Source organism: Canis aureus, chromosome 13 (genome assembly GCF_053574225.1).
Source record: "Canis aureus isolate CA01 chromosome 13, VMU_Caureus_v.1.0, whole genome shotgun sequence".
Taxonomy (NCBI): Eukaryota; Metazoa; Chordata; class Mammalia; order Carnivora; family Canidae; genus Canis; species Canis aureus.
In genome coordinates, this window is record NC_135623.1 from 33,792,593 (window position 1) to 33,809,111 (window position 16,519).

General features: G+C 38.6%; 1 long non-coding RNA gene and 1 pseudogene across 5 annotated transcripts in view; one reads left to right on the plus strand and one right to left on the minus strand.

Moving 5' to 3' along the window:
- Positions 1–16,519, plus strand: part of LOC144282265 (uncharacterized) — a 126,423-nt gene that overhangs the window by 46,607 nt on the left and 63,297 nt on the right. The gene's annotated exons all lie outside the window — the stretch shown is intronic.
- Positions 9,074–12,379, minus strand: LOC144282700 (RNA-binding protein EWS-like; annotated as a pseudogene).

Genomic DNA, 16,519 nt, shown 5'->3' on the forward strand with positions numbered 1-16,519 from the left:
AAAGCCAGCATCCAATACAAAGACCCAACATTAAGTTACAACTGAATCCATCACAGTAAAGCCATTTTTGCCCCTTCACCAATCCTCTACTCCCCAGAACTTGATGCCGTGGAGACCAGAAATGTAAGGCAAGAAGTACCAGAGAGTGACTTCAGAAGTACATCAGAGAAAAAGAATGAAGTTGATCATGACTTTCCCCCGTGCAGCCTCTGACATGTACAAGCTCAAGTAGGAGAGACATTTAAATTGGATGGTGGCGTGTATTTTTAATGAGAAAGGCCTACATTTTTTGTTATTTAAATGTTTTCTAAAAACGATGGAATCTGCCCAACTTCATCTAGGAAACAAAACAAAAACAAATCTTCAGATAGAATCCAAAAGGTAATGGGGGCTCCTGGCTGGCTTAGTCGGTAGAGAACATGACTCTTGATCTCGGGGTTGTGAGTTCGAGCCCCACTTTGAGTGTGGAGATTACTTGCAAAAGTAAAATAAAATCTTAAAAAAAAAAAAAAAGAAGAATCCAAAAAGTAGAAGTGCAAAAGAATAGAGTTGTGCTACCTTTGCCCAACCTAGTGTAACTGATTGTTAATTGGTTTTATGATATAGGAACTCAAACTAGAATAAATGTCTAGCAGAGAAATAATTTTAATAAAGAAAAGCAATTGTTACAACTAATCTCGGGCTTACCTGAGCTACACTCTCCTCTTACAATCACATTGTTAGAATTAATTACTACTTCTGACACCAGGGAAGGTTATTCTTCCTAGAAAAACCTTCCTCTTGACTGTCATCTGCTCTGTGAACAGTTAGGGGGCTGGTGGAATCATGAAGTGTTTACTTTTTGCACCCCTGCGCTGCTTAGAACAAGGTATACTTTCACCTGCGTGTTGTTCTGGACTGTAATGTGCTCAAGAAACCTTTGCTCCCTTCAGTAGATTGAAAAGATTCTTTGTTCTTGGTATGGAATTGGTTTGCTCAACAAGTTGTTTTTTATTGACGATATAAAGATCAGCTTAATTCCAATTTCAGTCAATAAAATCATAAATTGCGCCTCAATTAAGGTGAAAACTAATGACATTTTTTACCTGGTGAGGAAAGTTCACAGCCCACACAAAGTTGAAAACCAGCAGAAGTGGGAAAGAGCACAGTTAAATGGTAGATACCCTGAATCCTTAGCTCTAACGCTGTAGGGATATTCAACCTCCCCTGAAGAAGGCCTTCCTCTTGGAATTTTATGCCACAGGAAGGATAGCTTCTTAACCACACGTGTAATATTTTTAAAAATGCAAAGAGAAATGTTGTCAGACATCCTATAAGTTATGTCAATTAATATAAATATGTGTTAGTTACCGTTCTGTGGTAACCAACGAGAAGACGGTGGGTCTGTTCCATTTCACTGGGACAAAGTTTGTCACCTCTTATATTTATTCTGTGGTCTGAAATCTAGGTCATTTTATGGTGTGTGGTGGGCTTATTCTTGCTCACATCTATTTTGGAATTTCCTAATTCATGCTCTTAATGTGCTTCCCTCCCAAACTTGCCACAAGCATAGCTTTCCACAACTCAGTTGACAGTAACACCATCCATCACTTTATAATTGTTCTGGCCAAAAACAATAGCACCATTCATGACCCCTTTTCCCACACTTCACATTTATTCTGCCAGGAATCCTGCTGACTCTACCCAAAAAGTTATGTGGAATCTCAGGTTCAAACTACTGTCTGAAATAGTCATGAAATTGATACTCCTATTTGTACTTGCCCTTTTACCTTTTCTTTCTTTCTTTCTTTCTTTCTTTCTTTCTTTCTTTCTTTCTTTCTTTCTTTCTCTCTCTTTCTTTCTCTCTCTTTCTTTCTTTCTTTCTTTCTTTCTTTCTTTCTTTCTTTCTTTCCTTCCTTCCTTCCTTCCTTCCTTCCTTCCTTCCTTCCTTCCTTCCTTCTTTCCTTCTTTCATGGTAAACATTACCTTCTTACAAAAAATATTAATCACTTTCTAAAAATTATATGTACTGTTCAGTGGTTACCTCCTCTACTAAAATGAAAACTCTGTTAGATCAGCATCTTTCTCTTTTTTTGTTGTTGTTGTTGTCTGATGTATCAGAGTTCCTTAAAACAGTACCTGGCTTACAGTAGGCACTCTTAAAATATTCGTTGAATGAATAAATAAATATATATATATATATATATAGTTATGTATCACATATATATACTTATATATGTGTGTGCATTATTTGTCTTACAATTTATTCTTTTGATGGATTGATTGCAAATATATTTATTTTGGATCCTATTAAACATAATATTTTTTCAAAATTCCATTCTACAAAAAAAATCATGGCTTAACTTGTATCTATAAATTTAAAATCAGCACTTTTAATGAAGATGACAGAAAGTTAGCACTCACAGACTATGGGAAAATAATAGAGGAATGGACTTATGTTGCTTCTGAATATACCACCACCGACAAAAAAAGCATGTTGCTTGTATTATTTAATAGAATCTTGAGTAAACTAACTTCCTCAATCAAAGATATTTTTTAGAGGTGCCTGGGTGGCTCAGTTGGTTAACTGCCTGCCTTTGACTCAGGTCATGATCCCAAAGTCCTGTGATCCAGTTGGCATTGGGCTACCTGCTCAGTGGGGAGCCTGCTTCTCCCTCTCCCTCTGCCACTGCCCCGCAGCTCATATTCTCTCTCACTCTCTCTCTCAAATAAATAAATAAAATATTTAAAAGAGGGCAGCCCGGGTGGCTCAGCGGTTTAGCGCCGCCTGCAGCCCAGGGCCTAATCCTGGAGACCTGGGATCGAGTCCCACGTCAGGCTCCCTGCATGGGAGCTTGCCCTCTGCCTGTGTCTCTGCTTCTCTCTCTCATGAATAAATAAATAAATAAATAAATAAATAAATAAATAAATAAATAAAATAAAAATAAAATCTTTAAAAGAAGAATGAAAAACAAAGATGTTTTAAAGTATGTACTGAACGCATATTTTTGTAAATTGTTCTGTGTATGTGTTTATGTGTGCACAAAAATGAATGAGACACAGACCTTGCTCATAAGGCTCTAATAAATATTTGAATTTTATTTGATGTAAAAATAATTATAACATGTGAGTCATAGTGTTAACTCAGTCATTACTCTACCAGGAGCATATACATAGTATCATATATAGCTACTCAAAGAAAGAAGAGATAAATACGGAGTTTTGTGTTTTTATTTCTATGCTATATGATGGAAAATAGGAAAGAAATGTTTTCAAATTGGAAAAACTTTCTTTCCATTTTGAAATAAAATATCTGTAAGAGTCTATTAAAATGTCGCACAAAACTAACGACATTTGAGAAGTATTACCTTTTTTTTAAATTTCAAAGCTATTGCACCTTGAAACATGAGATAGTTAAATTTTTATAGCATGAGGGACTACAGAGCTTTGTTTTTATTGAACATCGTATTATGGCTATTTCAACAAAAAACATACAAGCCAGGCACTAATTAACTACATATCAAAAGGGCCACCCATATGAAAAGAATCTTAAATACCCCTGGAATTAAGGTAATTTATGTTTATGATTAAATGTAGGAATAATTAGCCCATCCCTAAGTTATAGAATGAAGAATATAAACTCATGTTACAGAAGCAATGATCTCAGATAGCATTTACATTAACTATAAAAAATACAGTGAAATATATTTGCAGTTTTGAAAGCTAATTATTCTAGACTCAAAATTTATAGTTAAACTGCTTGGCAATTTCTGGATATAAACTTTACTCATTTGTTCCTTAATATATCTATTTCTAAAAAAGAAAAAAAAAACAGATATGTCTAAGATATGCTTTTCTTCTTAAAATGACAAATCTCAAAAATTCAAAATATTTGTAAAGTTCTCCCTAATGCTGTTTTTCCCTGGTCCTGTAGAATATAATCCACTAGTATTTATTCTTCTTTTATTCTTGACATTTTACCTCTAACATCTTTTTATAAATTTCCCTGGGTTTACTACCCATATGACTTCTTTTTTATTTTATTTTAAAACTCAGATTATATTCTGCTATATATTAATATATCCATAGGCTTTTAGATTCGGAAGAGTGAAAACTTTTTATCTATTACACTGACATCTCTCAAAATGCAGGGGTATGCTGGTAAGCTGGATCTCAAAAGAAAAAATACTAATTTATACTTTTTACCAATTTCTCTAGTGTAAATATTTCCAGTTTTCTGATTTCAGGCTACCAAACCAGCTGGCAAAGGTCCTAAACATTTAACAATAAGCTTTCATACACTGGTAATAGCTGACTCAAGCACATGTTGCAGATATTCAACTATATCTAGAATATTTTAAGTTTCCTGTAACGACTTCATAAAGTAACCCATGTATTGAAGGACAGTTCAGATTTTTAAACAAATATCTCTAATGTTGACCCAACATATTTTTCCATGAAATTTGCCCCTAGATTGGCATTAATCACTATTCAAAAGCTATGCTGTGTAAATAAAAACTCTTTGCTATATGACAGTCATTCAGACTTTAAGGCACTTTTTGTGAATATCTTGTCTCCTACATTAAACACAGTTCCTTCTAACTGTTCTTCATACCTCATGGTTTCCATAAGCTGAACAACTAATCATGTTCCTGGGGTGTACTGTAATTAACTGTCAGTGGGCCTAGAAATTAATACATAACTCCAGATGTGGTCTGGCCTGAGCAAAGAGCCAGAGAATTATTACTTTGCTTTCCCTGGCCACTATAATTTTGCTAATGCAATCTGAGGGTTCATTAGATATTTTTGGCTGCCACATCACACAGTTGGCTTGTATAGAATTGTAAAACCAACTTTAGCCACCCAGGTGTTTGTTTTTACCTAAAATGCAGTTAAGCCAGTTTTCTGTCTTTCTGTACTTGTCCAACTAATTTCTGAACCTAGGTGTAAGAATTTACATTAATATCTTACAATACATCCTATTTATTAGGTTTTTCTTTTCAAACAATGCAATTGCATCTATGGCCTATCAAACCTTCCTGTCTGTATGTTTGTGATATTTTCAGGTATAGAAGTATGCTTTCCCTCTTTTCACTCAAACTAAAAATAACCTAAAATGATAAAGATGATAAAAGTAAATTAAGTGCCTTCCTATAGGAAGGAGCATATGGAAAAACCCGAACTTTAGATCTTTTCATTTTCTACTGCTCCTTGTTCCTTCTCTGACATCCATCATTCTGAAATGAGGAGCCATAGCCTAGAAAATACAATTAAGTTTTTTGATATCATCTGGATGGATTCAATTCCAAGTGTATCTTTGTCTCCAAAGTGCATTTTTTGGTTAAAGAGATGACAACTCCACCTGTACCATCCAAAAACCCTGCCACCAAAGCCTTCGGGCTTCCAAGTTACTAGAAATGTAATTCATGTTCCTTTCTGAGATATCATGCGTTTTCTCATGACTCAGCAGAAGGAAACTTCTTGAGCTTTTTCTAGGTTTTGGCAGATTCCTCCTTAACTGAGATAAGAATTTCTTAGATGATAACACCTTTCCCCATAAGCTGTGGGGAAAGTTTATACAACCAACTCTCAATATCACCAAGAAAAAATCACCAGTGCTTACTATAAGTCTTTTCTCCAGGGAACAATACTACTTTCTATGTACTTACTACACAGTCCACTTCCTGTTTTATTTCGTACAAGTCAATGTAAACATACACTTGTAAAGGCCTATGTTGTCATATGCATCTATGGATGTGTGGTAAGCTTTATCTCTTAACTCCTTAAAATCAGGATCTATTTTAGTCACCTTATGTCTCACAAAGAACTGAAATCACTTAACAGGTTTTTGTTAACGTGTTTACATATGCATCTTTTTTTAAAGATTTATTTATTAGAGAGAGCATGCACATGGAAGAGCATGGGGATGGAGGCGCAGAGGGAGATGGAGAGAGTGTGGCAAGCACACTGGGTGTGGAGCCCTGTAGGGGACTGGATCCCATGACCTTGAGATTCCAAAATGAGCAGAAACCAAGAGTCAGACACTTAACAGACTGTACCACCCAAGCACCCTTACATATGCATTTTATTTTATTTTATTTTTAAAGATTTTATTTATTTATTCAAAAGAGACACACAGAGAGAGGCAGAGACAAAGGCAGAGGGAGAAGCAGATTCCATGCAGGGACCCCGATGTGGGACTCAATCCTGGGACTCCAGGATCACACCCTGGGCTGAAGGTAGGCACTAAACCGCTGAGCCACCCAGGGATCCCTACATATGCATTTTAAGTGAGAATTTTCTCAAGGGGCTAACCGATATAGTAATGTGACTACAAGATTGATTAAAATCTCTCTGGAAACATTGCTGTTTCTGTATTGAAATAACAACCATTTTCTCCATCATTGCCAAATGAATTAGATAACATAAATTAATTTTATCTTCCATTCTTATATTCCAACTCATTCTTTACCAGCCCCACTCTCCTGCTCACATGTAACTTGCTCCTTCTTGTTTTTTGGCTTTACTGCTTCCAACTAGATGTTTCTTTCTGTCCTTATATTATCTATTCATGTTTCTCAGGCTCCCAACAAAGCTTTTCTAGGAAACCTTTCCTTATTAACCATACCTGGCCTTAATCAATCCTTTCTGTGCATTCTCTCAAGCACTGAAGTATTCTGTGTGATGCACACTAAATCAAACTTCTTAATATGTCATTGATGTATTAGTGCTTGGGACGCCTGGGTGGCTCAGCGGCTGAGCGCACCTGCCTTCGGCCCAGGGCATGATCTTGGAGTCCCAGGATCAAGTCCCACATTGGGCTCCCTGCATGGAGCCTGCTTCTCTCTCTGCCTATGTCTCTGCCTCTCTCTGTGTGTGTCTCTCATGAATAGATAAAATAAAATCTTAAAAAAAAAGATATATTAGTGCTCATTATTTTCAAATCTCTTTTGCATGCTTCCCCCCCATCCCTTACATGACAGCTTCTTACTGGGTAGAGGTGTGGTCAATCTCACCACATAACTTCCTGCTTAGAACACTTCCAGGGCCTTTGTGATAAAGTTAAAACTCTTTAGAACAGGATATGGTTTCTGTCTTCTCTCCAGACTCCACAGTGTATATGCAGTTCCTCATGTCCTAGTCTCCTTAGTTCTCCATAAAGCTCCCAGAAGTTACTATTTCACACTTAGTGTGCTCCTGCTGCTTCCTGGAGTGACCAAAATCTCTACCCAGTGTGGAAGAAAGTTTCTTTAAGTGTCAGGCTCAGCTCATGTATCCTATCTGGGTTTTGTTTTGTTTTGTTTTTTATTCATTTATTTGAGAGAGAGAGAGCACATGAGAGCACAAGTGATGGAGAGGGAGAAGCAGGCTGCCCATCAAGCAGGGAGCCTGATCCAGAACTCAGTCCCAGGACCCCAGGATCATGACCTGAGCCAAAGGCAGACACCTAACTGGCCAAGCCACCTAGGCACCCCTCAAGAATCCTATCCTGATGAAATCCAGCCCTCACCTCTGTGGCCCACTTCCCCATTCAACTCTCTTTCCCACTAATGATGCAGTTCTGTAGTTGGTAATTGATAGAGCACAGGCTTTAAAGTCGCATGGACTGCTGTGAATCCAGTTCTACCACTTTCAAGTTATGTGCTTTCCGTCAAGTTATTTGAGGATCTTAAACCTCAGTCTTCTCATATGTCAGTGGGTATAATTTCCCCTTCTTGGAGTAGTAGCAAGGATTAAATGAGTAATGCATTTGAAGTGCTTAGCTTTTAGGCTGGCACAGAGTGAGCCTTCAGTAAATGGCAGCTTTTCTTGGACCATAAGGTCCTAAAGACCAGGTTATCTGTGAAATCAAGTGTCAAATACATATAGTAAGTACTCAGTAAATGTTTACTAAATAACAAAAGTGAACAACTCTACCACAGGGGTGCAAGGTATCCCCTGAGGATAAGATTAAAAAGGAAGTAAGAGCTGGATTATTTAAATCTTTTTCAGATTTAGTTTTTGTCTTGTTTTAAGCCTGGTATACAAAAGACTTTCACTAGCCTTTTGGCACATGTGAGTGATACTTGAGCTACGACAAGAATTTATATACAGAAGAGTGGGAAAGTCAATATTAAAAGTAAAAATTCTAATTAAGAATATTTTTAGAGTTTAATGAGACCAGAAGCCTATTCCATTAATTTCAGGTACTCTTCCATTAATTTTCAGATCTATGTAATGGTAGAAGGGAAGCATTAGGGTGCTCAGATGACAAGTTCCTTAGCCAAAACACCTGGCAATTGTAATTTTAAAAGGCCATTGTAAAAATCAGTACAGTTGTTTAGAACCAAATATGGCAAGCTTTTGATGTGTTATAAATTGAAGCAGGCTCAGGTTAAAGATGACATTCAAAAATACTAGTTTACTATTGGGAGAATGTCGGTAGGTTAAATTTTTTTTAAAATAAACAATTATAATTAATTCTGAAAGACAAAAACACTAGCATCTGTAATTTCAGAAACAAGGCTTCGGGGCATCTGGGTGGCTCAGTGGTTGAGTGTCTGCCTTTTACTCAGGTCATGATCCCGGGGTCCTGGAATGAGTCCCACATCAGGCCCCCCATGGGAAGGCTGCTTCTCCCTCTGCCTATGTCTCTGCCTCTCTCTATGTGTCTCTCATGAATAAATAAATAAAATCTTAAAAAAAAAAAGGAAAAGTCTATTCATTTCCACAAAATCTCTCCTACAGTGGGTATTCTTTATTTTTTACTTAGACATTGAATAGTCTCCTAGTGGCTTTTTCCAGCTTCAGTGTTGTTGGGTTTTTTTAATTGTTTGTGACTGTTTGGAATTTTATTTTAAAACAAAAGAAAACAAAACATCACAACAATGAATACTGTGACAGAGGCCCTCTTGGTTCTCTACAGTGATACTGAGCATACTCATAATGAGTTCCCATTGTTTAAATGATGGACTTTAAAAGAAGGGGGAGAAAGTTAGACACACTACCATTTCAGTTGCTTTAATGTTTCTTCACGAATGGTAAAAAATACTAAAGTATAGACAAGGAATAATCATAATGTTGTTGCCAATATTGTAAGTATGGAATTATAAATTTAAAACATTTTCTGGCTTAAAAAATAAATCTGGTAGTCCCTGCAGCTCTGCGGGATCTCTGCGCCTGGTTGGAGTGGGTCTCTGTGTTCCTGACAGCAGTGCTTGCCTTTATCCATTTTTCCTCCGTCCTCCATACCTGCCTCTTCTCTCTCCCATCTCTTCCATCAGAAGTCCAAGGGTCGCACCAGAGCCACCTCATCTTCCTCCTGCAAATTCACATTGGTCCATGGCTGGGGCCACCATGGAAGCCACTTCTTTCTGCACCAGGACCACCTCTGAACGTTGTACCCACTGTGGTCCCTGAGGCCTCCCCTTACTCCCCACAGGCCACCGGGGCCGCCTCTGCCATGTTAACTCCCCAGGGGTGGAAAGGGTGGTGGAAGGAAGTCTTCAGGCTTCAGAGCCTTAACATTAATGGCATTCTGTTCTCCAGGCAAAGTTCTGGTTTCCACACCCTGTACTGGAGCACTGTCAGTTTCCAGTCTAGCATGTTCCATGCTAGATGTTTCCTCCTTCGGATGAGTTCCCTCAGGAACTCTGGGGCCCTCCTGGGGGAAAGTTCTCTCTCTCCACCCCACAGCCTCCCATGTGACCCATTGGGGCTCCCAGGATCTCCTGGGCTTCCTGGACCTCTGCGGAGTAGTGGCAACATCCTTCTCCCCTCACGAGGAGGCATACCACCCAACATGCAATTCATCAGAAGCATCTTCCCAGCAAGAGAAATCTTACTTTTGGTCCCTTGGAAATCTCTCACATCAAACCACTCCATAGCAGCCTTGGCAGTTGGTGGGTCTTTGTAGGACACTGTTACATCAATCACCTTTGGGTTTTCCTGTTTCCTTACCCAAGTAGATATGGCTCATGGGTTGTCCAATTCTCTTGTTCCTCCTAATAACTCCACACAGTTTAAAGAAGTATGCCAGATTGTCTAGAGTCATATTGTCATTTAAGCCTTGCACTGTTGTCAGAATCTTTATCTGGATCCACAGTGGGGCCTAGATCAAGATCTGGTTCTTCCCGTATGGATCCACTTGGCTTATTGAAGCCACCCCGCTCTCCAGCACCCGTTCTACTCAGTCCTCCTTCCTGTCCACTGCTCATGCTTCCACAGTCAAATCTCCTTCTTCCCCTGCCTCCCATTATCAGGACCACTCATGCTCCAATTCTCTCCTGGTCTGGAAAATCCTCCAGACTCCTACCCATAAACACCCATGTTCTTGGGGTGGTCCTGTCAGAATGAATTCTGCTTCCTGTACCTGCTGCTCTATTGGCTATATAATTTTCCCAGCACCATTTATTGAAGAGACTGTCTTTCTTCCAATGGATAGTCTTTCCTCCTTTATCGAATATTAGTTGCCCATAAAGTTCAGGGTCCACTTCTGGATTCTCTATTCTGTTCCACTGATCTATGTGTCTGTTTTTGTGCCAGTACCACACTGTCTTGATGACCACAGCTTTGTAGTACAACCTGAAATCTGGCATTGTGATGCCCCCAGATATGGTTTTCTTTTTTAAAATTCCCCTGGCTATTCGGGGTCTTTTCTGATTCCACACAAATCTTAAAATAATTTGTTCTAACTCTCTGAAGAAAGTCCATGGTATTTTGATAGGGATTGCATTAAACGTGTATATTGCCCTGGGTAACATTGACATTTTCACAATATTAATTCTGCCAATCCATGAGCATGGAATATTTTTCCATCTCTTTGTGTCTTCCTCAATTTCTTTCAGAAGTGTTCTATAGTTTTGAGGGTATAGATCCTTTACATCTTTGGTGAGGTTTATTCCTAGGTATCTTATGCTTTTGGGTGCAATTGTAAATGGGATTGACTCCTTAATTTCTCTTTCTTCAGTCTCATTGTTAGTGTATAGAAATGCCACTGACTTCTGGGCATTGATTTTGTATCCTGCCACGCTACCGAATTGCTGTATGAGTTCTAGCAATCTTGGGGTGGAGACTTTTGGGTTTTCTATGTAGAGTATCATGTCATCGGCGAAGAGGGAGAGTTTGACTTCTTCTTTGCCAATTTGAATACCTTTAATGTCTTTTTGTTGTCTGATTGCTGAGGCTAGGACTTCCAGTACTATGTTGAATAGCAGTGGTGAGAGTGGACATCCCTGTCTTGTTCCTGATCTTAGGGGAAAGGCTCCCAGTGCTTCCCCATTGAGAATGATATTTGCTGTGGGCTTTTCATAGATGGCTTTTAAGATGTCGAGGAATGTTCCCTCTATCCCTACACTCTGAAGAGTTTTGATCAGGAATGGATGCTGTATTTTGTCAAATGCTTTCTCTGCATCCAATGAGAGGATCATATGGTTCTTGGTTTTTCTCTTGCTGATATGATGAATCACATTGATTGTTTTACGGGTGTTGAACCAGCCTTGTGTCCCAGGGATAAATCCTATTTGGTCATGGTGAATAATTTTCTTAATGTACTGTTGGATCCTATTGGCCAGTATCTTGTTGAGAATTTTTGCATCCATGTTCATCAGGGATATTGGTCTGTAATTCTCCTTTTTGGCGGGGTCTTTGTCTGGCTTTGGAATTAAGGTAAACTCAGAGCCTGGCTATAGGATCCAGTTTGGGGGGTATAACTAGTGGGTGGCTGCTGCCTGTAGCTGATTTGTTGACCATAGATATTCTACTTTCCATAGCTGCTTGGCTGCCCCATAGGTGTTCTGCTGAGAGCAACTGCTCTGATCATAACTAGTTGGCTATTTGGAGGATAATATGGTGGTGCCCTAACGCTGCATGGAGTAGCTCCCAGGTACCTGGGGATACTACGGTTGCTCTGTTCATATCCTAGGGTGGGCTAGTTGTACCCCTGTGCTACACCGAGGTTGACTAGTGTCAGCATGTTTGTTACCATCCTGTGGTCTTGCAAGTGCAGTCGCCACTGGCTGCTGCCCGTAGGCTGGATAAGCAGGCTGAGTGCCATATGCAGACTGAGCTACATAGGAGGCCAGGGTGGTAGTGACTGTAGCAGTGGTGGTATCATAAGCACCAGTACTGTACCCCTGGACAGACTAACTGTACACTTGGGTAGGGGCTGGGAAGGGGCAGATGGAGTAGTATAACCAGCAGGACGCTGTCCCTAAGAAGTTTCATAGACAAACTGCCCATAGGTGGCAGTGGTTTGAGCCTGGGTATAGCTGACATCAGTGGGCTGTCCATAGGTTCCATAAGTTTGCTGCCCATATGCCTGGGTTGTCTGTGCATATCCTAGAGTGGGCTGAGCTGTGCAAGCATTATAGCCCTGCTGGGCTCCAACTTGGCTGTAGAAACTGTAATCTGTGGACATCATTTTCTCTCCTCCCTTCTTGATCTCTCCTTTGCCAGCTTCAATCTTGACCCACCATAACAACTCCTTTGAAAATTTAGCGAAAAAAGACATGAACAGAAATTTCACAGAGGAAGACATAGACATGGCCAACAAGCACGTGAGAAAATGCTCCCCATCACTAGCCATCAGGGAAATACAAATCAAAACCAAAATGAGATACCACCTCACACCAGTGAGAATGGGGAAAATTAACAAAACAGGAAACAACAAATGTTGGAGAGGATGTGGAGAAAAGGGAACCCTCTTGCACTGTTGGTGGGAATGTGAACTGGTGCAGCCACTCTGGAAAACTGTGTGGAAGTTCCTCAAAGAATTAAAAATAGATCTGCCCTATGACCCAGCAATTGCACTGCTGGGGATTTACCCCAAAGATACTGATGCAGTGAAATGCCAGAACATCTGCATCCCAATGTTTCTAGCAGCAATGTCCACAATACCAAACTGTGGAAGGAGCCTCGGTGTCCATCAAAAAATGAATGGATAAAGAATATGTGGTCTATGTATACAATGGAATATTACTCAGCCATTAGAAATGATAAATACCAACCATTTGCTTCGACGTGGGTGGAACTGGAGGGTATTATGCTGAGTGAAGTAAGTCAATCGGAGAAGGACAATCATTATATGGTCTCAGTCATTTGGGGAATATAAAAAAGAGTGAAAGGGAATAAAGGGGAAAGGAGAGAAAATGAGTGGGAAATATCAGTGAGGGAGACAGAACATGAGAGACTCCTAACTCTGGAAAACAAACAAGGAGTAGTGGAAGGGGAGGTGGGCGGGGGGTGGGGGTGAGTGGGTGACGGGCACTGAGGGGGGTACTTGACGGGATGAGCACTGGGTGATATGCTATATATTGGCAAATTGAACTCCAATTAAAAATAATAATAATAGGGGATCCCTGGGTGGCTGGGTGGCACAGCGGTTTAGCGCCTGCCTTTGGCCCAGGGCGCGATCCTGGAGACCCGGGATCGAATCCCACGGCAGGCTCCCGGTGCATGGAGCCTGCTTCTCCCTCTGCCTGTGTCTCTGCCTCTCTCTCTCTGTGTGTGACTATCATAAATAAATAAAGATTAAAAAAATAATAATAATAAAAAGAAAAGAAAAAAATTTAGCCAATATAATCTTCCTAGAGCATAGTTCTGATTGCATCCCATCTCTACTCATTAATTTTTAGGTGAGTGACATTCTTGAAAATTGAGAAGTGATTTGAAAATTTTAATCAAGTTGAATTTTCTCAAAAGTAGTAAAAATGATAGAAATACACGAGAAAAATCCTGTGTTATTTTTTACGTTACATACATCTGAATAAAATATTAATATTTACAGATAAAAGTGAAACTTCAGATTGCATTAGTCTATAACCATGAATTTGTTACCTGCTTCTCCATTATAATTTTTTTTTTTTTTTACATTCAAGGGTCTGTCATGATCAAGGATTTTTCATATTTAGTTTTTCCTCAATCATACTAGCTTTGCTCTGGTTATGTTTTCATTATGGTGAAGCAAGTTGAGGCAACAACATATTCTTGTTTGCTTTGTGTCTGATGAGCCCCATTTTTCCTTTGTGGTGATGGCCTCTTAACAGTTATCATCAGAGATCTTCTTTGAAACAAAAGGATTTTTCTTTTTAGTTTTGATTTAACTTAAAAATTAAAAAAAATTATAACTTGGGATAACTCTACATTCATAAACTATATTACCAAGCAAGCATCTGAACAGTATGAATTCAGTGTCATTTGGGAAGGTCAGTTCCACTTAGGAAGTCACCCGTCATCTTGTTCAGAACTTATCTTGCTTCCTTCATTCACTGGGATACCAAAATGGGTTCCTATGCAGGACAAATGCTGAATACTCAAATGATGGGATCTCTTAGTTTTGAATTTCTCTTATTCATCTGAGTATACATTTTACAGAAAGGAATAAATACCATCTCACCACAGTATTGCAAAAAAAAAGCATATCAATTAATCATCTATAAATGAAACGAGGTATACAGCGTTAGAATTCTTACAGTCTACCTTGCATTCTACATACAATTATGCATTTCATTCTCTCCTGCTTGATTTGGAGCTCCTGTGGATAAAATACCTATTTCTCTTAGCATTGATAGAACATAATACATTGCCTTAGTCATTAGAGTAGGTACATAAAAAAATGTTTGTTGAGTCAAGTTGCATTCGATTAAATCTCATGAGATGATAGCTATTTTGAGGAGAGGGAAGATTTCTTTATTTGTATTGTTTTGTGATTATACTCCAAGCAATTTCTATTTAGAAATGTATACTCCAATCAGCATTAACCTTGACCACAAAACTTCCTCTACCAAAAATTTTACCACTCTAGTAGAAAATGGGGATTTTCATTGCTGGCAAGAAACATTCACATAAAAACCAAATGATGAGAAATATCCAGCACCTGCTGCCTTTAGGCAAACTCTAAATTAAAGCTTTCTATGTTTAGAAATACTACACATCTAGATAGCTGAAGTGTAAAATTATTTTGCTTGGCAAGATTTTCCTTCATCATCTTGTCGTATAGATAGCTGCATGAAGTGAGTCAGTCAATCACCATTCACTGGCTAGGTGACAAAATTTTTGTACCTTCCTATCAGAGAGTTCACTGAATTTATTGATTGGTCTTCCCAGTGTTTCCTTCTAACTATGATGCTATTAACTTATAATACAAAAAAGTAACATCATGACTCTCATATAAAATGAACATGAGCCAAAACTTTTATTTAACTCATTAGGTAATGAGGGAACTACTAAGATATTATAATCAATTCAGAGGAGATTTTGGCAGTCAGGCCTTCAGAAATGCTGAAATTAATTTGCAAAATTAATTAGATGCAAAACTGCCTAATTTTCCATACAGCAATAATAGGTAATATTTGGTGTTCTGTTTTCTAGAGGGCAGAAATAAATTTTATCTATCTTTCCTGGGCCATACTGATTTGGACTACTATCATTTAAATGTTATCTTCTGCTTTTACAGACATGTAAAATGGCCTAACCAACAGAAAGCCAGTTAAAGCTATACACTCTGGTAGACTCAGATAAAACCACTAAAAGCATATCCAGTAGTCTCTTTGTCAGTTTGGGCAATTTTTTTCTGAAACTGTATCTAATGTTGGAGTGTGATCTTGATGTTTAATCTTTTCCAGGATTCTTTTCTCAGTAGAAGAGCCTATCGCAGTCTAATAACACACTGTTATTCAACAATGTGATTGATTTTTTAAGGGTATTCACTCTTGATGGGCAATATACTGGTTCAGGATTTAGCTAGCTTAGGAGAGTTATTCAACTTGGGAGGGAACTCAAGAATTTCTTATTGTTTCTTTTCTGAGCTCAGTCCTTTCCAGGCAAAGCTGTACTTTCCTTTCTCTGCTTCTGTAAACACTAAGGAAAGATTTGTGATCTGTTTTAAACTATGAGCCCAATGCCCAGATTAAATCCAAAGCTATTTCCAGTTCCCAAGATCAAAACTCATTCTATTTCCTCCTTAACTTCATGCCCAGAAGTTCTTTTAATCCTATTATACTTGGGCCAGGACAAATTTCTTTACTGTCAAATAGAGCCAAGAGTGGGAGTAGAAGGGGAGTTTAAACAGATTTTCTGTGACAGTGTATGTCAGTGGATCACTTATTCTGTGATGAAAGCCAGAGTAGTTCTACTTGCTGGAGTGGTGTTGAGGGGTGGATACATGCACTTTGAGCCATATCTTAGCCAAATAGATATAATAACTCTTTTAAAAACAGCTCAGAAAATATCTTCCTCCTTCTAGTCAGAGGGAGCATTTGTACAGAGCTAGATTTCCAAGGAATCAGTTTGTAGGAGTATAGCTATGGGGATGAAGAACTAATTATTTTACAAACTAATCACATTCTATTGGTGACCTGAAGAATGACATTCCAGATTATTCACCAGGTATAACAATATGATTAATTGCTCCTTGAACCTACTTTCAAATATACTCAAATATACTCAAATCACTCTCTATTTATATAAATTAGATGTGCTTTCATGTGCTGTTACTAGCAGTGGTATCAAAGGTGAATTAAAGATAGGTAAGAATGAAGACCAGGAGCCCAATTAAATGGTT